The following is a 26,203-nucleotide window of genomic DNA, read 5'->3' as shown; positions in this document are numbered from 1 at the left end:
GTATCATGTCTCACACAAGAGTTAAAACATCAAACACCAGCAGCTCTCTTTCTAAAAGAAAGAGCATAAGTAGCTCTGAACCATCAAACTGTTTGCTTCAACTCACAATGAATAGAGAATGGATTTGCTCCAATAATCAAATTAGGCTCTTTCTACACCCCTTTTCCAAAGACATCCTGCCTGATCTTTAAGTCTCTAGCTGATCATACAATTACTATTGAGAGCAACTATAAACACAGCATATGCTACTTACTGCAATTTGGTTCGCAACATGAATAAACAATATTCTACAATCCAACACTTTGGAACGTCTGCTTCATGAGACCTTGCTTAACATTCCCCTTCTGAGGAAGCTGCATATTTTATTCCCTAAAAATGCTGCAGTGGCTATGATTCTATATATTACATTCTATGTATTTTTAGATCACACAAGTCTCAGCAGGTCAACCAAATCCCTCTTCCAGTCTCTGCCACACCATTCATGAAACCCCTTACAATGCAGCACAGCTTAATTCTGCCCTCGGTATTCCAGTCTTGCATTCATGCAGTTTGGACCATTTTTATTCAAACCCTGCAGACTCTTCTGCTTTTCACATATTTAAGCACTTACGCTTTGCTAACTCATCTTTTTATTTACAGTTCTCACATGGTTTTGCTTGAGTAGACACATGCAGCATGCTACATAGTTTTAAAAAAGGATGTAAATGTTCTTAGAATGGCTCAACTGGAACAGTGCATCAGCAGCATGTGGTCCTGGAGCAGAGGCCGTGCTCATTGTGCCACTACCTGCTGAGCACAGCCGCCGGCATTCAGAGCACTGTACAAACAGCATTACTGTTAACAATGACAAAGACAGTCAGGCCTGCTTGCATGGGGTTTAATGAGCAACACAGACCATGGCATGCAGATACTGACAGCTTAGGTTTGTTGCAGTTTTATAACCCCAAATTTCCATCACCTTCCAAATGACAGTGCCTGGATTAATCAAGAGGCAGCTCTGAGAAAGTAGCATGGATGATTTCAAGCCCTTCTGTAGAACACACAAATGGATGCCTTTCAAAACCAGTATGAAAAGTCTTCTGCAAACAAAGAAATTTGAGAAGATCAGAAATCATTTTGCCTTTACAGAATCTGAACTGCAATTGGAACGCTGACGCCCTGTTATAATAGAGACAGTAGCAGTATTGCAAAGAGAGAATGGAACAATGCTCAGGAGAGGACATAACTCTCAAACGGAAGGAACGGGTCACCATGAACAAACTTCTTGTACCAGTTCCTTCCAAGTTTCAGACTTCTGCAGAAGCAAACCAGAAGATCTAACAAACAAAAATATTTGTGAATTTAAAAAAACCAAACAAAACAACTCATGTGAGCTACTTCTACTCTTCCCCTTTAAATCTTCCACTAAACACTGTTTCTGTGCCTGCCAATTCTGTGACCTTGCTGGAAGTGACCAAGCCAGAGATCAATTAGTGAGTACAGAATAGAGAAGCAGCACTGACTGCATCCTGCCCGTCCCCTGGGAAGAGCAGCTGTGCTTCAGGGTACAAACACCATAAGCCTGGAAGATCGTTATCCAGTGGGAGTGCTGATATGCAGGTTGATTACTAACTGCAAGATGCACAATGCAGCAGAACTGAAAGGAAACAAGAAAATCTCCTTTTTCCTTTGACTTCCTGACTTAAAATTTTCCAATAGTTTAAAGCCACTTTAATGTTGCACATAATGAATCCTTATTACACTAAATCTACAACAAATACACCATACTGGCTTCAAACGTTTAAATTATCAACTTTCATTAGTACTCTTCCTATTTATGTGCCCCACAGGAAACCATCCTTTAAAAATATTGTATACTCTTCACATATCCCATTTAATCACTTATCAAAGTTGGGGAAAGTCTGCCTGTAAAGATGAATCTCAAATATGCAAAATAAATCAAAAGTAACCTTTTCTGACCCTCAGCAACAAATCAAATTAGCCACTTGCCTTTTGTCAAGGAAGGAGGACCTGCCTGCAAGCCATCAGGACCATCCCATCCCTTGGTCCCAGTAAAATTTCACAGCACCTTATTAGACACTTGACAGAGGTCATGTAGCATTATGAGGAAAAGCTGACTGAGGACATAAAACACAGAACTCCTTGGGACATGGAGCAGGATAAACCATATATATTTATTTTAAATATGAGCATTTTAAATGCTATCCTGAAAAAGTTATCAAGAAACATAATGCATGATGATGATCACATGTTACTTCTCTATGCTGCAACACTTCTGTATGTGCTAAATTTCACAGTCTTGTTATCTTTCTCCTTGACTACACCAGCACTCCAATAGAAAGCCAAGGACAGTGACTCAGCCCTCTGTGGTTCCTAGCAAAGGGCCCCAACTGCTGAATGCCTTCAGAACACAATTGCGGGGCTTTACACTAAGAAGATTCAACTGCTGACTGACATATAGCTGCATTCTCAGTACCGCATGAATTCCAGCTCTTTGGTATTTAAATCAGTACCGAAATATTTCACATAGAACTTAGCCTAAAATAAGCCACCTGCCTGGTTACTACAATGTTACAAGAGTCTGTCTGCTTGCCTTAATTTGCAGGCAACTATAATGCTATTTGTGTGATATACTATTCCGTAAGGCCTCCCATAAGAAACTCGAGAGATCAATAGTCCTTAAATAAGTAATTAGAAGAGCTGAAATCATTTGGGTCATGAAATAGCAAGTGGGATAAATAAAAAGTCACAGCTCCATGAACACCTGCATTTAATAGAATTTTACATTTATTTGTTGAGATAAATGACAGGCTGCACACCAAAGCATAAGAAGCAGAACTGCTGCACAGCATCTACAATAGGATGCAAAACAGCATGCTACACACCTGAATTATTTGGCAAGTTAATTAAAAAATAAATAATATACATCAACAGTCTTCAACTTGCCAGTGCTTACACAAGCAAACTCAGACCAAAATTTGAAGAGAACCTTCTAATCTAAGACATGAAACAAACATTCCATGTAATGAAGCATCTCTACCCTCATAGACATGTTACACTAAACATGAGAGAATATATGCAACATATACTCTCTAGAAAATACAGCTACATTTCCACATCTGTGTACGCATCTGCTTCCTCAAAATGGATTATTAGAATAAAGTTTGGTACCTTCCTCACTGTATTTGGTTGAAAGACTCTTTACATGACAGCTACTTACAAACTCATGAAACTACTGAGCTAATCTGACCATTTTGGACTTGCATGTGGAAAGTAAAGCCTGGAAGATTCTTTCCTGGTATATGGGCACCACAAGGATCTCTCTTCCACCAAACAGATTGCTGTCCAGGAGACCACCTTTACAGACTGGGCTCAATTTTCCCTTAAAAGAGAAATCTGATATACTTCAAAATGGATAGTCAGCACTGCAGTTTACATACCTCATATGACACAGATGTCCAACTCTTTCACAGTGTTTCAGCAGCACACACAACTCGTATACTAGCCACAGCTTACTGAAACCTCCAGCTAGTAAATAGTCTACATTTAGATAATAACTTGGCATATCAAAGTTTATGAAATTTTGGGGTATATGCCTAATGTCTAGAATATGACCTGTATCTGTTCCAGATCCAATTTATCACTTCATATGACAAAACTAGTTAAGCAGCAGCATGATGGGTACACAGAGTACAGAGTCTCAAATTCTGAAAGGTTACTCCTAGTTTATGCAACGCATGGAACACAGCACATTAGCACAGAAGAGACAAAGCAGATTTCAGAAAGTAAGCCTTGTGCTATGATTCTGGTTAGAGGGACATTGCCAACACCCATTTGTCAGATTCAACTTTCAGTGTACTGGATGGTATCTCTTTGTTCTAGAAGCTGTCTAGAGACAAACAGGCACCAGAATCACAAGCTGCTCTGACCCCGTGTTGAAATACTGGATTTGGGTACCAATGCATTCAGGAAAAACACCAGCTTCAGCAAAGTCAGTATTTGATCCCAAGGGTACAGCTTGTGAACATTTTCCAAATACCACTGAATTCTGTCCGTGATCTCACAAAAAATTTCACAAAGTTATAAAACTGCTTCATTATAAGCAAAATTCTAAGCATAGCAAAATTTTTAGACCACAGTTTGACACAGTTTATTTCTCTCCAACAATTATTATTATTCCTAAGAGCTCTCCACTTAAGTTTTTTTAATTTTTATGACTATACTGCCAGCTGCACTCACACACTCTGATTCAAGTTCTAGGCTTCAGGGTCATCAACAGACACTCAGCCATTGCTTCCATCGAAAAAATACAGATATGGGAAGGTGAAAACATGCAGTTAAAAACCGAAGCGGGGAAAAAAAAAACAAACCACAACTGAACACCAAAACCACTGAAAACAAAAACTTTTTGTACCAGAAACAGATTGAAAACAGAAAGAAAATTAGCATTTAGGAATGAAAAGGCCTATTCACTGTGGATGTTAAATACAACACCCGCAGAGATGGAAGCTGGGTTTATTTTTGATAGCAGCATAAACATTAAAGATAAGCCAAAAGCATTTAGAAAATATGGGTGCAGTACAAAGGCTCATGTGATGAGAGATATTTTGCTTTTAATCTTGACCTGGAAAACCTCTTGTATGACAGAGCCTCTTTTCAGTGGAGACATAGTCCTGCCTAGTTGCTCTGCCTATTAGTGATAAAAAGGCCACCCAACTTGTTTCTACTTTGGAATGATGACAGGTTTTCAATCCTAAACTTCAAAGGAAAAAAAACCTAACATATTTAGATAAAGACCTGCACAGACCCTTACAACTGTATTACCTTTTTTCTAGAAAGGACATACATATTTCCCCAAATATTTATCCACTTGCCACTGACTGATATGAAAATACTCATATTGATAGGCGATAAACAAGCATCACATCCTACCCACACAATGCAAAAACCACCTAATTGCCAGACTGGTTCACCATGCCTCCGATCCCATCAACCACAACCCTTGTGAATGTTATGTGATCACAGGAACAAATCTCATACATCAGAAAGTACCAAGATTGAAAACTGTGGACACCTCTGTGAAGTTCAGTCCTTCTTTGGACATCTGTTCATACAGGCTCGGCTTCTCTAGGGAGGAAAGCTGCAGACCAACACTCAATTTTTGGAACTTGATATCATTAAATAAAGTGAGAAACCAGCTGTACAGGACACTGCCAGCCCCACATGCTCAGCTACAACCTGACTGTAGAACCTTCTGACACCTTTCCCAGCACAGACCATACAGGGAGAGATGCCCTGTAACCAGCTGCATTCCCTCATTCCTATGTGCACAACAGGTAAAAACACTTCCATTCACAAGAAAAAAAAATGTTAAAGCCCAGATGATACATCAACATCCTATTTCCCAAAGGAGAGACCTTAAGGATCAGGAGACCTCAGCTGACTATTTAGGGCACCACCTTTATTAGAACTTTTAAATTAAATGCTTATTGAAGGTTGGCAATATTTGTTTCCAGGCCTTCCCATTGCATAAGGGATGCTCTGTTGGGTCAGATCAATACTCCTGTGCAGCCTGGCATTGTGTGTCTCAAAACATCAACAGGAGAAACCACTCTGAGAAAGCCTGTGAACCTGGTCCCTTCCCATAGTCTGCTCTCTCTGTTTTTCCCCACAGTCCACAACTGCTGTGTTAGTGATGGTAGCAGGTATGAAGTCAGTAACTACCACTTGTCTCACTTCCCTTTCTTCAGGGACTGCAGGTATGAAGTCAGTAACTACCACTTGTCTCACTTCCCTTTCTTCAGGGACTGCCATCACACCATCAACAAGTTTGTTAAATTCCATCAACCTGCGGAAACACTTTGAGACAGGAATTAAATCTACTTTTTTTCCCTTCATGCTGACAGGAGTGCCCATGTGCCCTCTCCTACATCAGTGCTGAGCAGTATGGGAGCAGTCCTTTGGAATAGTTCATTTTCTTTACCATTTCAGCAATGCAATCCATATTTTGAAAAACAAAACCAAAACCAAACACTAAATTAACCACAATATTTTCATTTCTCATAAACACTCCTGGGACCCATGCAACAATGAAATAATCTCAGCAGAAAGCATGTCTGCACATGCACACTCACATTTTAAAGACAACTGTTTACTGCAATGAGTTTTGTCATGGCCACTGTGGAAGTTTTAATTATACATTCAGCAGTTGCCAGATGGGTTGAGAATACAAGTGGACTGCAGACAGCACAGTCTACAAAACAATTCAGCTGCTAGAATGGCCAAGGCTACTTACATTACACTGTGTCCTGAGAAGCACCCATCAAAACAGAATTAAAGCACTTCTGTTAACAAATGGTTCAGAAAGCTGATGATCTGCAAGTTCACTATAGACAACTCCACTTGGGCTGGTTCTACCCAAAGTAAGGAAGAGACGCAGTGAGAGGGTCATGCCAAAGGGAATGCAGTGCCGAGTCCCAGTACAGTGTACAGCAATTCAGTAAGGAACACTCTGTACCTTGACACTTAGGAAAGCTAGGACACATCAAACAAAAAAGTAAAAACAGAAGCTTAACAAGTAGAGCAGCACATATTCTTTTTTTTTTTTTAACCTAGACCTTTGTTGGCTTTAATAATTGATATAAAGTAGCAAATGACTCACTAATTGCACTTCAAATTGTAACTCAACCTGGAATCAATCACACATAGCATAACTTCTGTTCTTATTTGAAGCTAAATCCACCACAGTGCATGCGGTAGCCTCTCTAATAATTGCATTAGTCATAATCTGAAAGTATTTCCCACTTACTTGGTTCCAGTTTTGCTTGCTTTTCAAGCTGATCCTCATCCCTATCGCTAAAAAGATCTCTGAAATGTTACCCCACAGAGCCTGCTGTGGGACTTGAAGAGCACTGTGGTACATTTCATGGTGTGATTCCTCCTCTTTCAGGGTCTAATTTTGCTCCAGTACCATTTCATCTCCTTTGCTCCAGCCCAAAGTCAAACAACTATCATTCAGGATTGCACCACATATTAGCAAGTACTCTGTAACTCTTAGCAATGGGTTAGATACACAAAGACCTGCCAGGTTTATGTATGTCATCTTTTGTTTTGCAGCACAGAATCCAGGTTTTTAAGTACCCTCGACACTGGACAGGCATCTGCTCGAGTCTCTCCTTTTTATGCCCGAGATACACTTTTCAAAAAAATGAATGCAAGCATTTTCCAGAATAAAATCCTGCTTCACCATGCCACAGATTAACCATCTAGTAGCTGTGGGGCAAACAAAACTGAAGACACAATGAAATGAAGTGAAGCAATAAAAACTAGGATCAAGTATACACAAAGTAAGGTAAACTTTGACAGCTAGGAACAACATAGGATGCTCGAGGAACAGCGAGATGGCGTTTCAGAACTACGAAACGTTGACTCAGTTTATAACCTTCTGCAAGATCCTCACTACAAACCAGACATGTTAGAGTCCACATTAAAGTAAACCTCAACAGTATGGGGGGAAGGCTTAAGTTACATCAGTCCCAGCATAAGCAGGTGTACAGAGAGTTGTGCCTTCTGAAGACTAAGACCCACACACAGTTACATCCAGCAGACTGCTCTACTGATACCATCTTGTGTGACTTTTCCCCACTGTGATTCTTCTCCCCACATCCTGCAGTGAAAGAGATTCAATTAAAATCCGGCAGGTTTTCACCACCGATTTCCCTTCCTGTACCCAAAAACTGCTGCCAGCAACTGAGTACTCAGACATTTAGCCTTTTGTTTTAATGCAGATTTGCACAAATACTTTTGTTGACTCTAGATTTTAACAAGTCCAGAGTCACCCTGTAAAGACAGGAGATTTTTTAAGAAATGGTTACCCTTTCTGAATGCAGTGTTAACCTGCTGAACATCTGGTTTTACACTGATTATATTATAACCCTTTAACTTTCACCTTCCACTATGTTGTTGGGGTTTTTTTTATGCAGAAGCCAGATGACATCATAACTTTCTATTTTGTTTTCTGTATACTTTGGTATTTTACCTCCTTTTCTATTTACTTCTCTCCACACAAGCAAACACAGCAAGACAGAAAAGTGGCTCTGGACACTGTTTTATGTTGCATGGAATTGTTTCCAACTTCATTTTTGCCATTAAAGATGAGCTGCTCTTTTGAAATTCAAGTTTTCCTTCAAAATTCTTTACATTTGCAAGTCACCTCCTTAGCTTATCACCCCTTCTAAATCCAAGCCTCCTGGGTGGAAAGCATTCAAAGACTGCCTAACTTCAAAGAAGACAAGCAGCCACATTGAATGTGTGATTAGTCCCACTGAAATTAAAGTTAAGCACATGCAATTATTTAGGTTTATAGATTAAAAAGATGTAAAGTCAAACAAGTGCCTTTCCCAATTCTTCAATTTTTTGTTACTAAGTTCCTGTGAAGCTTGAGACTGATTTCATGTGTAAAGATAGCTTTTCCTATGAAGATTTTTAAATACCTGCCTCATACAGAGTTATTTTCGTCCAATTCAAAGTCTGTCCTCAGACAGCTTTGCACAAATCCCATTAACTTTAGTACATGTCTAAAGGCAGAATTTGAAACATGTAAAGAACTGGGTCACTGGACAATGTTAAATCTCAAACAGAGATTTCTGAGTTAAAATACCCCTTCCCTCAGGTACTACGCAAACATTCCCTTTTGTGTGTAAGCAATAGCAAACACTTGAAATTTGATAGGTTACATTTCATCCTTGCTCACTTATGGCTTTCCCCCTTACTACAGCTAACAGCCATTTAGTCCTTAACGCAGTAGTTGTAACTGATGCGAGATCATCCAAGTACACCATCTCACAGGGCTGCCTCGCTGCACATTTCAGTGCCTTGTTCACTCCCGGCTTAAACCAGTAGCCAGCAACAACTTTTGGTGAAGGTCTTTTTTTCTGGTTCTCAGGAAAACTGCTTTCACATGCTGGTCACACACACTAGCTCTTGACTTGCCTCTATTTTGTATTTAATACTGGTAATAACATTTCCTCATCATATTTATAAAATACAGTCTAATCAGGTATGTGATCTACGAGCAGGAAATCAGTCCAGGTACAGGTGGGTTTGTTTGGTATTTTCACAACCTAATTCTACAATTATTGTGTCAGTAAACATCAGTGAAATAATAGTCTGAAAGGCTTCGGTCACCACGACTCTTCTCTGCATTAACACTTCAGATCTGTGTATACTATTCTCATATAATTGGGTTTATTACATTATATACACTTGCTCCAGCACAAAGCCTGCATAGAACTTAAAATCAGACCATCCTAACCTAATGTGACCAGTCAGGAGATACAAAGGGACAAGCCAACATGCAGCGTTCAGAAGTTACCTGTGAGCTCCCTTTCCAGAATCACTTTCCCCAGAAAGTTTAGATTTGCTGGAATCAAAAAAACAAAACTAAAGTCCAACATACACTTTGTATTTCCAGTGATAACATCACCCTTTAGATGTCTTTCTGCTCATGACTATGAGGGCAGCCCACCAGAATGAGCACAAGGCTTGGAATTCTATTCGAGACTATGCTATTTGTCTGTGCGTGACCTCCAGCCAAGTGCTTCACTGAACTTACTCTCTGCACCTCCAAGCCTTTATGATGCCCTTAGCTCAGGAAAGCCAGTAACGTTCAAGAATACATGATAATGTCTTCGATATTTCTGTGACAAGGTCTGCAGGAAACATTATTTCCATCAGAGTCAGAAATTAAAAAAAATTCTTTCCATGCCAGTATTTTGTCCCAAGAAAAGGCATAATTATTGTTAATTATTTTAACTTTCATCAAGGTAACTCTAATCCTATGTTGCTTTTGGCACAGTTCAAGTCTCCACCTCTCACCGAGTGTACTCAGAGACATAAATTAATTTTTCTCCCCTTTTAATCCATGAAGCCTAAAGACAGATGTTAACTTTTTCTTCCAAACCTCAGATGTTCTTTTTCCTTGTTAAATTTATATCCTTGTACTGCAGAGCCAAAGCTCTCCCAATCCCCTGTATTCTAAATTAATCCATCAATCCCCTTTCCTCTGTGTTTTTGCCCTTGGCAAATCATTAGCCCAAGGGAGAACTCAACGGAAAAATTCCAAATTTCACTCAGACCACAGCTGAAAATATCTTTCTTCTGCCTCTGCAAGAGCTGCACTGAGATGCCATCCCTTGCCGATTTTTCTCTCCTTACTACATCTCCAGCTTCACTGAACAGCCACTACCCTTCACAGCTGCCCCTTCCCATCCCACTGTCTCCTCCAGCTGCCTCCCTCTGGGCTCTATTTGTACTCTTTGCTGTAAAAAGTTTCAAATAAAAATGTTCTCCCATTAAGTCCTTGGACAAGCCTTTGATTTTCTATTACCTTTTCACCCCTTCTTAGGGTCTGCGCTAGTATTTTAAGGGCACACACGAGATACAGCTAAACTCATTTGCTTTGAAACCTCTCAATTCTAGACATGAAAGCAGTATGAGACTCCTCAGATTTGTTTCTCCCTTCAATCCTTAACCACAAGATAAAAGTTTGTTATGAAAGCAGAGCTATGTCTGCCTGTTCAAAAGTAAGGTGATGCTTTAGCCAGAGGCTTGCAAAGAAGTATACAAAATATAAGTTCAATCTGAACAAGCTGGACCTCTCATTACAGGTAAAGTTATCAATGCACATGCGTTTTCTACTTCCACCTAATGCGGCAAATCAGTTTTGAATGAAAGTTACTGTTTCACTTCAGTCCTGCAAATCTCCTGGTCCTACTGCCTTTTGCCAATGTTCCCTCATAGGCTGTTTCAGCACAGCATGTTGTGTACTGCTTGCTTTGGCAAAGAGCTGCCCCGCCAGCAGCCTTTCATCTTTACAGCCTATATAAAATTATTTCTGAAAAGTGTAAAAAAGCGATACTAAATATGAGTGCCATGGATTTCTATGTTGAAAGGCATTTAACCAAGAAAACCTGGCAGACATTTTGAAACACTCATGCGAAGATACCAGCCACCTGAATGCGGATGCAAAACCACAAAGGTTCTATGGAACACACATGCAAAGCCAGAAAAACCCACCGGGTTTAGGGTTTAACCCACCCTCCTCATACCTAAAGGTTTTGGCTCACTAGCACTTCTCTGAAAAGTCTGGTGAACAACAGGACCTGAAGCTCACTTCACCGCAGTGGCCATCTGCTCTAGAACAGCCACATGTCTGGGATTAGGAACAATTAATACAGCTAAAAGCTAACTGGAACTCTTTTGTCTCACTTTCTAGAAGATGGAGAACATCAAAAACTGTATTCCTTGTGCAGCACAACCCACCTAAACACACCACAAAGCTGCCTCGATTTTAATGTCCTCAGCCAACCACTGAGGATTCCATGCAGAGAACAGCTACTCGCATGGAAACGCTACTCCTCAGCTCAATTTAGGAAACTGCTCTCTTTCCGCACCGCTCTGCATTGTGCAATGGGATATAAAAACCATCAGGGACGTACCCTGTCAGGGTAAGGGGTGCTCAGGCCTCGCCTCACCTCAGCTTTGCCCAATCCCTCCGCCGGGCCCGGGGGTTGCACCCCAGGCCCAGTCCCGCTCCTTCGGCCGGCGGGGACGGGTCTGCTTCTGGTGAGCGTTTGCACTCCCGGCCCTGGATACCTGCCAGAGGGGCTGGGTGTGGGTGAAAGCACACGAACAGGGTCCGTCGACGTGCCCCGGGGCGGCGGGTCCTCCCCACAGACACACACCTGCTTTCCGCCGCGCCGCCAGGCCCTGCCGCCCCTCAGCCCTACCGCGCCGCTTACGCACTCGGCGCCCGACACGCTAGCACCTACGACTTTTGCGCAACGGGAGCCCTCTCAGGTGCAGCGCCCGCGTTGACGACATTACGGAAAATTCGTAAGAAACACCAACCTCTTTGAGGGGCTTTACGCAAGTGACGTTCCTAGGAGCAAGCTTAGCCGCTCCTAACCCGCGTCGCAGCGAGAGCTCTCTGAAGTGCCGCGAGCCCTCGACCGCGAGCGGCGGGTGGGATTACGCAGTTAACGTAAGGAGTAGCGGCCCCAGGTAGGAAACCGGACGGGATGATCTAAGCAGCTTTACGTCAATTCCGTAAGGCTGCGCTGGCCTGCCGCAAGAAGGGAGGAAACGGCCGGTTCCGCGCCGCTACGGAATTGGCGCGGCGGGCAGGCATCTACCCTACGCAGTTGGCGTAAGGCTCTCTCTCAGGTGCAGGGAGGGGGCGGGCCCACGTTGCCCGGCAGCCCCAGCCTATGGGGGCGCGGGGCGCTGTCACGTGCCCGAGCCCCGCTCGCCGCTGCGGAGCCGGAGGAGCCAGGACGGGGCCGCGGAGCCGGGACGGGGCCGCGCCGGAGGCAGCGCTGGAGCCGGCGGCGGGCGGGGTGAGGCGGGCGAGCGGCGGGGTGGGGAGCGGGGAAGGGCTCGGTGCGGCGTCCCCGAGGGGAGGCGGTCGCCGCTCCTCCCACTGCACCGGGCACTGCGGGCAGGAGGCAAGGGCAGGACACGGGGGGGAGGGGAGGCGCTGCCTGGGGGGCGGCGCGCGGTGGCGGTTGCGGGGGTCTCGGTTCCCGGAGGGGCCGCGGAGCACCGGGGGTGGGGGGGTGTGAGAAGATGGGGGGCTCTGTGCGCGCGTGCGGCCGCCGCCCGCCCTTCCGCCGGCTGCGCGGCGCGTACCTGGGCGCGGGGGGCGGAGCCGCGGGCGGTCGGTGCCGCGGGGCGGGGGCCGGGGACCGGGACTGGCCCCGGTGTGCGCTGATGGGGGGGGGGGTTCAGCTACGTCTCTGACAGCCCGCGGGCCCCTCTCACCGTGGCCGGGTGCTGCGAGGGGGCACGAAGTTCGCGGCAGGAGCCGTGGCTCCGGTACCTGTGCGGGGTCTCTGGCTGCGGCTCGGTCCCGGTTGTCTCCTTCCTCGTGAGTTCGCGTTGCGCTGGGGTTTGTTAATCGTTAACCCACTGGTTTTTGTGGAGGTGAGAACTTGAGTAACCGTGGAGTCACAGGCAGGCTGCTGAGGAGAGCAAAACGCAAGGTTTGAATCGAAGCAAGAATATGCATTATCTAGCTAAACGTCTTATTATTTATTTAGGTGGCTCTGAAAATGGTGCCATGTGGTTTACAGAAAGTAAGAAGAAAATGTCCTGCTCCAAGCAGCTCCCACAGAACACAGCAGTACAGAAACTTATCAATGGGGGGTCCTGGATGTGTCTGAATTGGGGTTTCTCTTTAGCTGTTTGTTAACATTTTTAACAAGTTTTATCATACTTTGTCCTGAAAACTTAGGAATTCTAAGTGTTGTTAAAGTAAAGGAAAACCTATGTAGGCAGTGGAAGGTGTTCTGCTTGTGGCAGGGGAGTTGGAACCAGATGGTATTTAAGGTCCCTTCCAACCCGAACCATCCTGTGATTCTGTGCTTGCTGTCAGGAACATAAGGTATTTCAAATCTCCAGCTCCAAAAAACGTTTGTGCAACTTAAACTAAAATAGCTGGGCTATTGAAATGAAAATAGCTAGGAAGTTTAACTTCAATTAAAATAGCTGGGCTATTGAACTTAAATTAAAATAGCTGTGTGTTCTAGTGAGCATCCGAAACCTGGCCTTCTAGGGTAAAGACAGAAAATTAAGATGAATTCCTTCATTCATGGAAGGAATGGAGGAGCAGGGATTGCTCGCAGAACACGCTCTTGTTAAAAATATGGTAACCAGTTTTTGAGAGACCCAAAGGAAGCAACAGTGGAGGCAGAGAGAGCCTGATGTTTGCAGGAAGGAAGGAAAGAGGATGGAATGGTGCTGTCTGTACTTGAGGGGAGGCCTTGAAAACTAAGCTTTTGGACCAGGAAAGGAGGAAGGCTGGAAAGTGTCTCTATAGAGGTTGTATTGCTGTATTCCTTTGTTTGCACAAGGTCATTTCTCATGGTCTCTGAAAAGCAAAAGTGTTTTCCAAGAATTTCAATGTTCCATCTCCTAGATGGGCCATCCAACATTTGTAAAAGCTGGGTTGTAGTCATTTCCTGCCAGTGTAGGGAGGAAGAAGAAATCTGTGTCAGCAGATGGCAGCTGGCTGTAGCTTCTGCTGAATTCCTGGTCATTTTTAGGAAGTTGGACTTGCCTCTGGAAGTTCTTGGCATGTGTCATTTTCTTCTCCCTGGAATTTTCCAATCGTTTTCCTCTGCTTCATGATGATATAGAATGGAGGGAGAGGATGGGGAAAAGAGTGGGTAAGGATTGCTAATAGTTGAGGTTTAATGTTTTCTGTTTCTCAGAATGCTGACATTGACAGTGCGAGTCTGGTGCTGCTTTGGCATTTCTAGTAGAATCCTTAGTCCTTGCTAATTCTCCTACTCCTGTTTTTATAAAGGGGGTTTATTTGCAAAGGCTGTTCATCCGAATTGATCATTATTACTGAACTGCTGATAATATTGTTGGCTCTCCACAAAAAAGGTTCTGATGAGGTGCCAGTTCTTGCTCCAAGTAGTTGACAGGCTAAATGCAAGGTAGAAATCTAGGACTTAATTTCTCTCTAGAAACACTTGTGTGTGGAGACCTGGGGAGAGCCCCAGCTGCGACCTGCTGTGAATGTTGCTGAAGAAGTGATCAAACCCAGCCTCATTGTTTGTCCTGGAAGAAGGAATTTCAAACACAGTTGATTTCATACAAAATGAATGGTTCGGACACAAATGAGAAGAAAGAGTAAGCATGAGAAGTAGTTTAAACTCTGGTGGATGTGCAGATTTTGGTGACCCTTGTTTCTGACTTGAAAGCAGTTTTTTTTCCATGGGTAACATGATGCTTAAGGTTGCAGAGCTCTCTCCTTTTGAAGCCCCTCAGTGAGTGTTCATCAAAGGCCTGTGGGTGGACTGAGATACTATTTTTTTTTCCTGTTTGAACTGTGAAATCCTGTTTGGAAATTAAGGAAAAGGAATCCAAGTCACTTCACGTTGTGAAAAACCTCACTGTAGAATGGTGAAAGCTGCGCTTTTTTCCACGTTGCTTTGGAAGCAGTTGAACTTTGTAACTTGGCATGTAAATAGAGCTCTTTGGAGAGCACATCCACGGCTGGAAAGAGGAGAGAGGGAAATGCCTGGCTGGTTAACAAGCTTTTGAGTGTGTAAAAAGCCACTGTGAGCATGTTTGTTGAAGCGTCTGTTAAAACACACAAGAGGTTTGCAGAGCCCTGCTCTGGGTTGTGATGATGTACGTACACCTAGAAGTGACCAATATGAAAGAGTTAAAAAAAGGTGGCAGTTTGTGTGTTTCTACAGCCTGGGCTGGGGAGAGCACTGGGGCGGTTGAGAGGAAGGTACCTGGGAATGTGTCAGTCATCTGAGTAAGAATGCAGAGGTCTGATCTGCACCTCACCAGTCTCAGTTTCAGTTCTTGGCGAATTAGGATTCGTGGTACATCTGGAAATGCCAACGGAGGACTTCAGCACAGCATTTTGATTTGTGTAGCTCACTTTGTATCAAGGTTGGGGGAGGGAAGACTTTTCTGTTCTGACAACATATCCACGAGGAGCTCTTGGCTGATGTGGTGTCCTGGATTTGCTATAAACTGAACACTATTGGCAAGTAAAGATGGCTTTGCTGCTGTATAGGCTGCAGTGCTGAAATCAAAAGGAAAATTCCTGTTTAAAGCAGCACGAAAACCGGTTACAGATTCAAATAGCAAAAAAATACAAGTCTCAAACACATCTGTAGAAATCCCAGTTTGAATACATTGGTTGTCCTTGCAGCATGATTTGAGAAACAGAAACTTTGTACTCGTTATTTAGGGGAACAGAAGCCTTGAGCTCATATTTTGTATTAAAAGTGATAACTGATACAAGCTACAAGCCTAGAGACAATATTTTTTCAGTTGTGCTCCTGCATTTCTTGGCACTTGTGTAGTTTTTCCTTCTTATGTGCAAGCCTTTCACTGAGCAATGATGACAGAAAGCAGTGGCACATACACTGTGTCAGCTCACAGAGGGATAGTGTTTCTAGTTAGCTTTGCTGAAAACCTTAATTCATGTCCTTTTGAGGAAAAAAAAAAACATGGAGAGGGGTCTTAGGAATGGTACGGGTGGGTAAGCATCAACTTCTTGTGCTTTGGCTTTCTGGGCTTTATTTTGTAGCTAAATTAGCTCCTGTTTCTGGTCCTTCTCACCATGGGTTGGAAGAGGACAGAGAATTCTTGGACCCTGTTCCATGCTGGTCTGTTGTCTTCATACTTTTGCTCCTCAGTGCATATACTGACCTTTCTGTTAATTCCCTGTGTGGTATCGGAATGTGGACAAGGTGCTGGGTATAGGAGAAGTGTAAGAAAAGATCCAGGGTATGTCATCAGTTCTGCTGTTACCAAAAGGTATGTGAAGCATGGTACTGGGCTCCTCTCTCACTCTTTCTCTGCTGCTAAAACCAGGAATGCTGGGACTAATGCACTGTGTGGATTTTCCATGCAGCTGTGTGGGGTTGCTGTATTACTGGGCCCCTGCCCCTTTGCTGATGGGCTTCTCAAGTAATGGAGGCCATAGATTCTAAACCCTGTGTCCTTGTTGTTTTACTTCATTGATTTTTCTGTAACTATGCAAAATTTTATAGCTTTTGGAGTAAAATATTTTCATAACATGCTGATAAATTAAAGGTGCAAATGGATTCTTGCTATGAGGGTGCTGAGGCGCTGGCACAGGGTGCCCAGAGAAGCTGTGGCTGCCCCATCCTTGGCAGGGTTCAAGGCCAGGTTGGACACAGGGGCTTGGAGCAACCTGCTCTAGTGGAAGGTGTCCCTGCCCATGGCAGGGGGTTGGAACTGGATGAGCTTTAAGGTCCCTTCTATGATTCTGTGATGTGAAAGAGGAATAATCCTATGAAATCCAACTGCGAACTCATTTTAGGGGATCTCTTGGATTGTGGGAACTCAAGTGATCCTACTACATAGGTTGCTTTGCATTAGTTCTCTTATGTTGTGGTTTGGCACACTATTTAAGAGCCTCAAGATGCTACTTGTGATTGACTTAACAAAATGTAAATTACATGCTGTTTTACTAGGGCCTAATTTATCTGTCCTAAGGTTTGTGTACCAACAGCACTAAAGCCCTTCTAACAATAATGTTTCTCTTTCATGTAATGTCTACGTAAGGGAATTAAATTACTCTTAATTGCATGCTTAAAAATAAAGTAAGATCGGGGTGTGTCTGGCTATCACAGCAAATTAAATTGTGCTGCTGCTCGTTGGTTTTGTGCGTTTACTCTAAATTGACTTTATTGAAAAATTAAATGTTTGAATATTGGTTGGGAGGAGCGCTCTTGCTAGTAGGTAACCATGAGATACCCCAGAACTTGAAGAAATCTTGGACAACAGAACCGATTAACATTTTCAGACCTTAAACTTTGATGTGGTTAGTGCTGAAGTGAGATGATGATTGAAGCAGAACTTGTCATTTGGCTTGACAGTAAATGAACTCAGTGTTGAGAAAGGGATGCTGCATTTTAGAAATTGTCCCTTAGTAGGAGCAGAAAAGAACATCTTGGTTTTAGAGGCCTTCACTTCGCTATTTCCTCTGATTCTTGGGAGGGGAGGCACTTTCACTAAACCCATTTCTTGTTTGACTTGTAATATTGCAAATTCGAGTGCTAGCAGAATGATTTAAGAATGGAGCCCTAAAGCATCTTTAGTAGTACAGGTATGATGTTACAGGTGGGTATTCGACTGATTATGACCCTGAACAAAATCTGCCCCTATCCTAGTTCTCAGCTGGCAGTTCCTGCCTTCCTGGAGAAGCACCAGCAGGCTGCAGGTGTGGGTGAAGCCCAGGCACATGAGCTCTTTGAAGGTGGTTTGGAACAAGTGTTGTGTGTTTTTAGCAATGAGCTTTGGCAAAACAGCCACGGTAGAGGCTGAGGAGACTCGAGGCTTGAGAGCACCATCTTTCTGGGCATGCAGTGCTGCTGATTTCCTCCAGGAAGATTTTGCCACAAAACAGTTTATCCTAGTGCCAATGATACTGTGAAATTGATAGACCTTTTTTTTATTCTAGATTTTAAAGGGTTCTGTAACAGTGGATTGTGATAAGTCATGGTTAATATTGGAGGGGAGGCATAAGAAAATCATTACTTGTTGCAGGGTATTGGGTGGCTTTGTTTGTTGTTACGGCGTAGCAGCCAAAGCCTTGTTAGTGAGATCCTATTTAACCCTTTCCATAAACATGCTTTCTCTCTTGAATGTTCTCCTATTTGCTATGTAAAAACAGGGCACAAAATTCAGTTGGAAACAAGCCACATGCTGCACTCAGCTGAATTTAGTTGCTATTGCTGAAATAGGTGGTGACCTTAAAATTACTAGTGGTACACCTGGATAAAGAAGGTATCAAAGTTAAATGGTCTTTTTACCGCCTGCTTAGCAGAACATGGAGTGGCTGTAGTAGATGTATCACCTGGAGTCTGGGTTAAAGCCTACAGTTAAGCCTGTACAAATCAGAGCATTTAAAAAACAAATTACAGGTTGTATTAAAAAAAGGGCATTTGAGTTCTCTGTCCTGTGGGAGGCAGCTGGCAAGAGCGAAGCTAGTGCTGTGCTTCTGTTACAGTATGTAGCATGATCATAAAGGGTCCAGTGGTGTAACCTGCTGGAGATAAGTTGAATGGGATTGGGTTGTGGATGCTTTTGTTAACCATAGAAACAAATAACCTGTTGTTAGTCAGCACTTTCAGATCCACTGATATTTAGTGGATTTTGGAGTTGGATTTAAATAGCAGCTGTTTATGTGGTGGTAATTACCTTGTCCAAGCCTGATTGTGGTGCCCTGGTGTAGCTCGGAGCTGGTGGGGAGTGGTAGTAGCAGTAAGCACAGCCAGCATGGCTGGTTTTTCCAGCTATGCTGCGAGATGTTCTGATAGGTGTGTGGCTGATGCTGCATCTGGGTGAGGACATCAGTTCTCCTGTGTGAAGACAAGAAGAAAAATTAGTCATTTATTCTGATTTTTTTATATTTCTATGCTGAAGGGGCAGCTCTTTGCATATGGAAACCTGCTCTTTTTCTGTGGTTACGGGGTGCTCTCTGGCCCTCTGTGTGCTTAGTACTTTTCCCTGATCTACTTTGCTTAATTTCTGTATGTATAATACAACAATTTTTGAGTATTTTGCTTTAATGGAAGGGGCAGCTGTAGATGTACAGCTCTAGGTGTGACGTTGGGGAGTGAAGTACTGGAGAATACATACAGTCACTGGAAAGCTGGGGGCTGTGGTATGATGGGACAAGTAGGGAGCATATTGCTCCAAGTAAGGTAGGTGAAACGAAGGCCTGTAGAGAACGATATGGAAGACTATGAAGTGTTTGTAGAGAAAATAGAGCATTGGAAGGTACCCATAAAAATCTGGGAAGTGCTTAGCCCCGTAGTATCACATACTGTGGTAGTTGTGCACCCCAGAGCCAAGCCTGGACTGACTTTAGAGTAGATTAGTAAGAAATTTCAAGTTGGATTGTATTTTATTGTAGAGATGGATTCCTGAATCTGACTGCCTAATTTTGTTCTTTGTTTCTGTTTATATAGAGACATGAAAGTTGTGCCTAGGTAGGGGTCTTTTCTCTTAATGTGCTCATTAGTTAGTTGTAACTCCTCACCCTGAAACAAAGAGAAAGAAAAGCTTCAGTTCTTGGCTTCTGTAGTTCCTTTCCTGAACAATAAGTACACTGAGAACTGGAGTTCCTCCCCCCGTAGGTAACCTAGACAGAAATCCTACCCGGGAACCTATTTGGAGCTGGGTATCTGCTGGAATTATTTTGTAAATGCATACAGTATAGAGACTTAGATTGGATTTCTCCTGTTCCACTGCCAATCCTAATCTCTTTCCCTTTACTCTGATAGCTGGTTTAACTCAACAGAAGATGAGAGGAAAACATAAATGCCCAAGAACTGATTTCTCTCCATCTCTGCTTTGAAGAACACCTTTTCCATGTCATAGATTCTTAGTGACTGTCATCTTTTCAGAGAGCTCAAAGTATTTGATAAGCAGCTATTCAGTGTCCTAATGTTTCATGATCTCTTGATTTGATGTCTAGATAATTGGATTTAACAAATAGATTAGGACTTCTTTGGTTACCCGGTCACGCTGTCCAAGTCTTAAGTCATACTGAGACTTAATTTGTTTCTTTAAATTAATCAGCTGTGCCATTTGGATGACCTTAAAGAGTGTATCACTGGGCTTCAAATGCAGCGCTTATGCATGGCAACTGGGGATGTTATGTCACAGTCAAGCCTGGAATAATTGTGAGCATTCCTTCTAAAACTGGAAACTAGTAAAAAGCCCAGTGGGTAATGTCTTCAATACCAGGCACAGGGTAACACTGTGGTCCAGTGGAAAAGGTCTAGTGATTAAACTGAAAGTATTGATTAGGGGAGCATTTGGCCTCTCTTCAGATTCTGCCACTGATTTACCCCAAAATTCCATTTCTTTCTGATTTTTCACCTATAAAGGCCTGAAATGCTTTTCTCTGTTACAAAAACTGTTATTTTGAAACTGGTAATAAATGTACTCTGGTAAATATGGTGACAAGTGTTCTAGAAAAGCCAGAAAGAAAGGCAAATACTGGGAAAGTAGGGGGAGAGACAAAGCTGGTAACTTCTCCGCTTCTGGTGGGTGAGGGTGAAATTGGTGACTGCCAAAAATATGAGCTCAGACAAGTAGCTTGTTCTGCTCTGAGCCCACATCTGTACACACCTCCTCATCTCTACAGATGGCCAGGAGGCTGAAGAGAGAACACAGTTGTCTAAATTTGTGTAAGAGAAAAGAATCATGACTCCCACCTAGGAGGTGAACAAGAACCTCCTGTAACTGGGGGATTTTTGACAATTTAAAGTATTTGATTGAATTTTCAGTCTTAGCAAGTGATGCGAGACCTGACACTGTAGTTGCTAAATAAATACATATATATATATATATATATTTAATGTTACTTTGTATTAGAAGATGGTTGGCTGGAACTGTACTCTTTATTCCTTCAAAGCTGGTCTGCTAAGGAATGAATTTGATGTAGAAGTCTCCTTTGCCTGCTTATGCTTTACCAACTTACACAATACTTTTCCACTTCAGATTTCATACTATTCCACGGTTTAGAAAAACCAGCTGTCACTGTCTCAGTCGTGATGTTACTGTTGGAATCAGTTGTGATAAAAGGCATAAAAATAAAATCAAAATATTTTTGTCTTTGTGTCTTTTCTACTAACATTCCGTGTGGGAATAAGATTGTCTTTTGCAGGTTGATTATTTTCAGGCAGTCTGCTTTATCTTTCAGTCATTTTCCTCTTTGTTAGCTCATGAGATAAAGGATATTGTCTAAAGCAGGTAGCTGGGAGTCAGCATTATATAAGTAGTGAACTCTTGACCAGAAATCTTTTTTTGTGGATGTGACCTCATGTAATAAACCATAATAAGAGCAGTTTACAAAGTACATATTTGACAGATCTCTGATTAACCCCTGTTCTTTGCACACTGGGGTTGAATACTGAATGTTCCTGAGTTGGTACTGTGTATATTTACTTCCCTCCAGACCGAACACTGAAGAACCCAAAACTGGAGACTTCCTGACCCTTTTAAAAACAAACGAGCAGTGTTGTTTAACTTCTCGCTATGGGTCAGGAGCCTGAGCTTCATGCCAAGTTTCAGTGTGAAACGAAGTATGACTGCAGAGCTAAGGAAAAGCTCTTAGATAGAGCACTTACATGGGACTACTGATAAAGCTGCAACTGTTGAGGCACTGTGACTTATGAAAGCAGATTCTGAAAAGGAAAATGGGATGTGGCTGCTCCAAACATTCTTCAGTAAGTTCCTGTTCTCAGTTGAAGAACTTACCAGTGCATAGGTGCAATGTTTTGTGTTCCTTAATGGAACACAAATTCTTAATGGATTCTGTGTTAGTATTAAAATAATCACATTACAGATGGATCTGCTTTTTCTGTGTAGTTGGGTGGTAGCATGCCTCTGGTCTGGTTCCTGCTGAGATGCTTCCAAGTGTGCTTTTAGTAATGCAACATGAGCACAGTGTCACTGTCATAACAGCATTCCACCTTCAGTGAGAACTTGCAGCAGCACCATACAAAGATGCAGTTGGCCTCGCCTTTACAGGAGAGGTCATCCTTCCAGCACCATGTGTACACAACTTCTGATGGCTGTGTCGTTCCATGACATTTTGGAGGGGAAGAGTGTACTGAAAGAATATTATGGCTGAAGAGGATTCAGAAGAGTTTGCAGAGGAACAGGGAAATACAGAGCTGAGCTAAGCTGACTGGGATCAGTTAATTGCCCAGTGAGGTAGAGGGAGTCCAGCTGAAACTGTCAAATGTTCCTTCAGCATTTGGACTATTTACTGATGCTTCTGCAGTTACTGCAGGGTTTGAATATCATTGTACTGGTGCTTCTGCAGTTACTGTAGGAAGTGTTGGCTCAGCCTGTCTCCTTGCAGTTCTCCTTCAGAGGAAGAACCGCTCGAGGAGAGCTTGTCTGGGTATGGGACTCAGTGGCATGTTTGTTTTCTTTCATAGCGTGATCTGTAATCTTGAATATAAATCCCTTGGCTAGCTTCTTTTGCTAGTAAATGTCTGATCTGTATGTGCTCCTTGCAGTAATGGAGTTTTCTTGTGCCAGAAGAACAGAGACTTGCTTTCTGTTTGCACTGGGCACTACTGATTTGCAGTAGTCAGCTGGTTTTCTTGCCAGTTTTAGCAGGTGCACCTTGTCTCAATGAGTTCTCTTTACCCTCATCACACAGTACAGTAGCAAGTCTCATGCTCAGTACACAAAAGATTGACTTCTGGCTGAGAGTACAGGGATTTGCTGTGCTTCCCCTCACTTGCCTTTGCCTTGCTCCATTTCCATTATCTGTGCTCCTCTTGTGTTCCAGTTGGACTAGATGATCATTGTAGGTCCCTTCCAGCTGAAAATACTCTATTCTAACAAGGTCTGAAATATCTCCTGTTTGCTGTACAGGAGACAAAACTGCTTGCCTGGACATCCAGACAACCAGGATGCATGAAGCCCAAGGGAAGCGGTATGTGTTTGCTAAGAGAAGATTGGGTTAGAAGCAGGAAAAGTAGCATCAATAGAGATGAAGAGTGGCCTTTTGGCAGAGTTGGGCTTGTTGGAGGGATCATCCTATTGAAGTACACAGTCTGTAGTCTCCTTGATGTCAGATCAAAGTAGCCATCCTGAGTGAACTCACAGAAATTATAAACTGCAATTAGATGGCTGGAGCTTAGTGTGAGGCAGATTGAAGAGATACTGTTTGAGGTGTGTGACTGGGGTACAGGCAGGGGAAGTGATGACACACGTGTACTCCTGGTCATCCGGGAGTTACCCATTCATTTTCTGATTTGTCCATCCTCTTGGATTGTTTTGGGGTGGTTTAGATAGCTGCCTGGTATCTAGTGTGAAGACTGGGGTTTATGGATTGATTTTTGTTTATTTGAAGAGAGAAGAATGAACACCCCTATCCTCCATAGCTTGTTCCTATGCTGTATAGAGCAAGTGGCAAAGAAACACCAAGTGGCAAAGACAACTACCTTTGGTTTTTAATTCAAACCCCAAAAATATGCTACAATTTAGTGTCCAGAGTGCACTGCTCAATGGTAAGGAGTAGGCTGCTTTATAGAGTGAGGCTGCAAAGCTTCCCCTTATCTTGCAAAATGGTTCAGGTTCTTTGCTAGTGTCCTGAAATGCTCTTATTTTTCTGGCTTCAATTCTTCGAGAGAACAGACTCTGTGTGTCCTGCTGCCTAGCAAAAGAGGGACTCCATTGTCCTCTTTGGAAAAAGGCACATAAGGATCCCTAGTCCATGTCAGTTTGACTTACAAAAGAGTTGAGTGCTCAGAAAAATTTGATGCCTGAAAATAGGGCACATTCTGAACTGGATTCCCGAGTCTCATCACACCATATTCAGATACTGAATTGCTAATTTGAATCTCATCAATCTACAGGTAATTGTTGTCAAGCATTTGCTATGACAGTTTGCCAGGCTGACCTGTGGAGGAGTACTGTTGTCCTGTGAGGGAGAGATTGAATAGCAAAAGCAGCCAGCAGTGCAGTGGCTGTCCAAATTAAATAATCCTAAGTAAAGGGTGGAAAGCTAGAAAGGAGGGGAGAGGGCATGCTCCACGCTTAGTGTGTACAGTAAATGAAAAATGAACTACTTTTCCAAGTCCTACCAGTCCTTTACTATGGCACTGGGCAAGTCTCTTAAGTTACTGGGCAACAGGGTCTCTTGTAAATGCAGACAGCATAACATTTACAGCTATTACAGCAATTGGAGAATTAATGTTTATGAAGTGGTGTGAAATTCTCGTGCATGTAGCTAAGGTCTGATGACTTTTTGCTAATAAAAGCACTTTGAAGCTTGATACTGCAATCAAAATGGAAGAGACTGAGTAATGTATTTAGTCTCTGCTGTTTAGTCCAGCCTGAAGATTGCTATCTCCTGCAGGTCAGCAATGGGACGTTGGGTACTCTGCTTACTGGTATTTCTCTGCTCTGTAACCTCTGAGCTGGTTCATTCCAGGTGTTGTTCATGGTGTTGCAAAAAACCTTGATCTCTTGAGTAGCTGCAGAGCCAATGCTAGTGAACTTGGAGGGACTGCCAGCTGCTTCCACAGAACAGCCTGGTGACACCTGCATGTATTGGTGAGTATCTGGTTGCAGAATTGAGGAGTGGGATCAGAGAGTCTAGAAATATGATATATTCTCCCCATGGTAAATGGAAAAAAACTACCACAAGCACTTTGAATTAATACAGTTATGTAAGTGGTGGTATTAAGCAAACTATACTTATTCTCCAATGGAAATAACCAATTCCTCTATTAGCTTTTAATTTTCATGGCAGTATTCCAAGGAAAAAAAACACTACTTAAGTTTTGTTCTTAGCCCAGAGATAAATGGAATGTCTCTGTCACTTGTCTGAAACCATGTGTTGAAAGGCATGATATTTTTTCCTAACAGTTTTGCAGAGTAATAGGACAGAATATGATTTGGATTACAGAAGACACATGCTGGGTCAGTTTAAAGTCTGCCAAGTTCTAATTTGCAATTTCTAGAAAATTTAGAACAGAAACATCTGAGTGCCTGCAGAAATCATCATTCTAAATTTAACTTCTGGATTTTGACTTGGTAAAGCATGAAACTCTCTGGTAGGATTTGTCCACTGAATTTTAGGGACAGGGTTTTTTTGTGTTGAGGGTTCTGCACTGGTGGCTCTGAAGTTCTTTCCTTAGTCCTTCAAAGCATGAGTTCTAAATGCTTTAGAGCAAGATGCTAAGTGAGAAGTGTTAGCCAGGTTTAATTACTTCCTTTTTGTTCCTCTCAAAAGAAGCAAAAAGCCTTTAGAAGAACGTTCTTTCACCTTGGTGTTGTTTTCTTTAATGTATTTCTGCAGTTAATTAATGATGAACTAACTTGTCAAGTTAGTTCTGACTGGCCTCTGAACACTGTAGTGCAGCAAGCGTAGGAGTTGGCAAATATCACTGACAAACCCGAAACAGAGACTTTTGTCTCACAGCAGAGGAGCCATGCAGAGAGAATAGAACTTGTAAAACAGCAGAAGTGCGTGCTTTCAGTGCACAAAGCAACACATCTTGGTACTTTTTTTTTTTTAAGATATTTTTTTCTCATTAACACAAAAGTTTCATGCTTTAGAGCTGAATTTTGTTTGAACTGTGGAATAAACTGGATTGACAGCATTATAGTCTGACAGTCTTTTTACCACTGAAAGTATAGACTTTGAAAACCACGCAGGTTTTTTTGTGCTGACAAGACCAGAGGTCAATGTTCTCATTCTCTTTGCTGCGGCAGCCTATAATAATGATGTGACATGGACCCATATTTACATATGTGGCCTAAGTAGGCAATAAAAATGTCAAGACTCTAATCTAGTTTCCTCATAACTTCTCACTGAGGGATGAAAGGTTTTACATCCTATTGCCCAGTTTAGGAGAACACCATCTGTTTGTATAGTAGTTGGTTTTAATTCAGGTTTTGACCCTGCCCTGTGCCTCTTGCACTGTGCACTCTCCTACCCTGACAGGTTTTAGCTTTCCAAATGCACCTTCTTTTGATGGGATTTATTTTATTTTTCAATGATGCTTTTAGGAACAGCAGGCTTCCTGTTATCAGGGGAACTGAAGTGGCTAGACACAAAATGCAGTTAATGGTCCAAAATAAACTTAGATTGTTT

General features: G+C 42.6%; 2 protein-coding genes and 1 long non-coding RNA gene across 17 annotated transcripts in view; 1 reads left to right on the top strand and 2 right to left on the bottom strand.

The window, feature by feature from the left end:
- Positions 1-12,047, bottom strand: part of CRB2 (crumbs cell polarity complex component 2) — a 66,841-nt gene extending 54,794 nt beyond the window's left edge. Inside the window, exons 1-2 of one of the 4 annotated variants that reach the window (XM_062641004.1) lie at positions 11,745-11,773; positions 11,109-11,271 (exon numbers count right to left, since the gene is read on the bottom strand). The gene's annotated coding sequence lies outside the window, so the exon portion shown is untranslated. Of the gene's footprint in view, positions 1-11,108; positions 11,272-11,744; positions 11,847-11,910 lie in introns of those variants that run through there. The other 3 variants (XM_062641005.1, XM_062641000.1, XM_062641003.1) reach the window with 3 other exon arrangements.
- STRBP (spermatid perinuclear RNA binding protein) overlaps positions 11,938-26,203 on the top strand; it is a 65,636-nt gene continuing 51,370 nt past the window's right edge. For 4 of the 10 annotated variants that reach the window (XM_062641031.1, XM_062641026.1, XM_062641025.1 and 1 more), the window contains exon 1: positions 12,275-12,398. The gene's annotated coding sequence lies outside the window, so the exon portion shown is untranslated. Of the gene's footprint in view, positions 12,064-12,274; positions 12,399-12,895; positions 13,044-26,203 lie in introns of those variants that run through there. The other 6 variants (XM_062641030.1, XM_062641029.1, XM_062641028.1 and 3 more) reach the window with 4 other exon arrangements.
- Positions 12,908-26,203, bottom strand: part of LOC134175284 (uncharacterized) — a 73,619-nt gene continuing 60,323 nt past the window's right edge. The window contains exons 7-8 of one of the 3 annotated variants that reach the window (XR_009968954.1): positions 18,766-18,926; positions 12,928-13,022 (exon numbers count right to left, since the gene is read on the bottom strand). This is a non-coding gene — a long non-coding RNA (uncharacterized LOC134175284). Of the gene's footprint in view, positions 13,023-18,765; positions 18,927-26,203 lie in introns of all 3 variants that reach the window. The other 2 variants (XR_009968956.1, XR_009968955.1) reach the window with 2 other exon arrangements.

Source organism: Pezoporus occidentalis, unplaced genomic scaffold (assembly GCF_034315485.1).
Source record: "Pezoporus occidentalis ecotype Australia unplaced genomic scaffold, CSIRO_AGI_Poc_V1 ctg68, whole genome shotgun sequence".
Lineage (NCBI taxonomy): Eukaryota > Metazoa > Chordata > Aves > Psittaciformes > Psittacidae > Pezoporus > Pezoporus occidentalis.
Note: the sequence above shows the minus strand (reverse complement) of the source record. Positions and strands in the feature narration are given on the sequence as shown.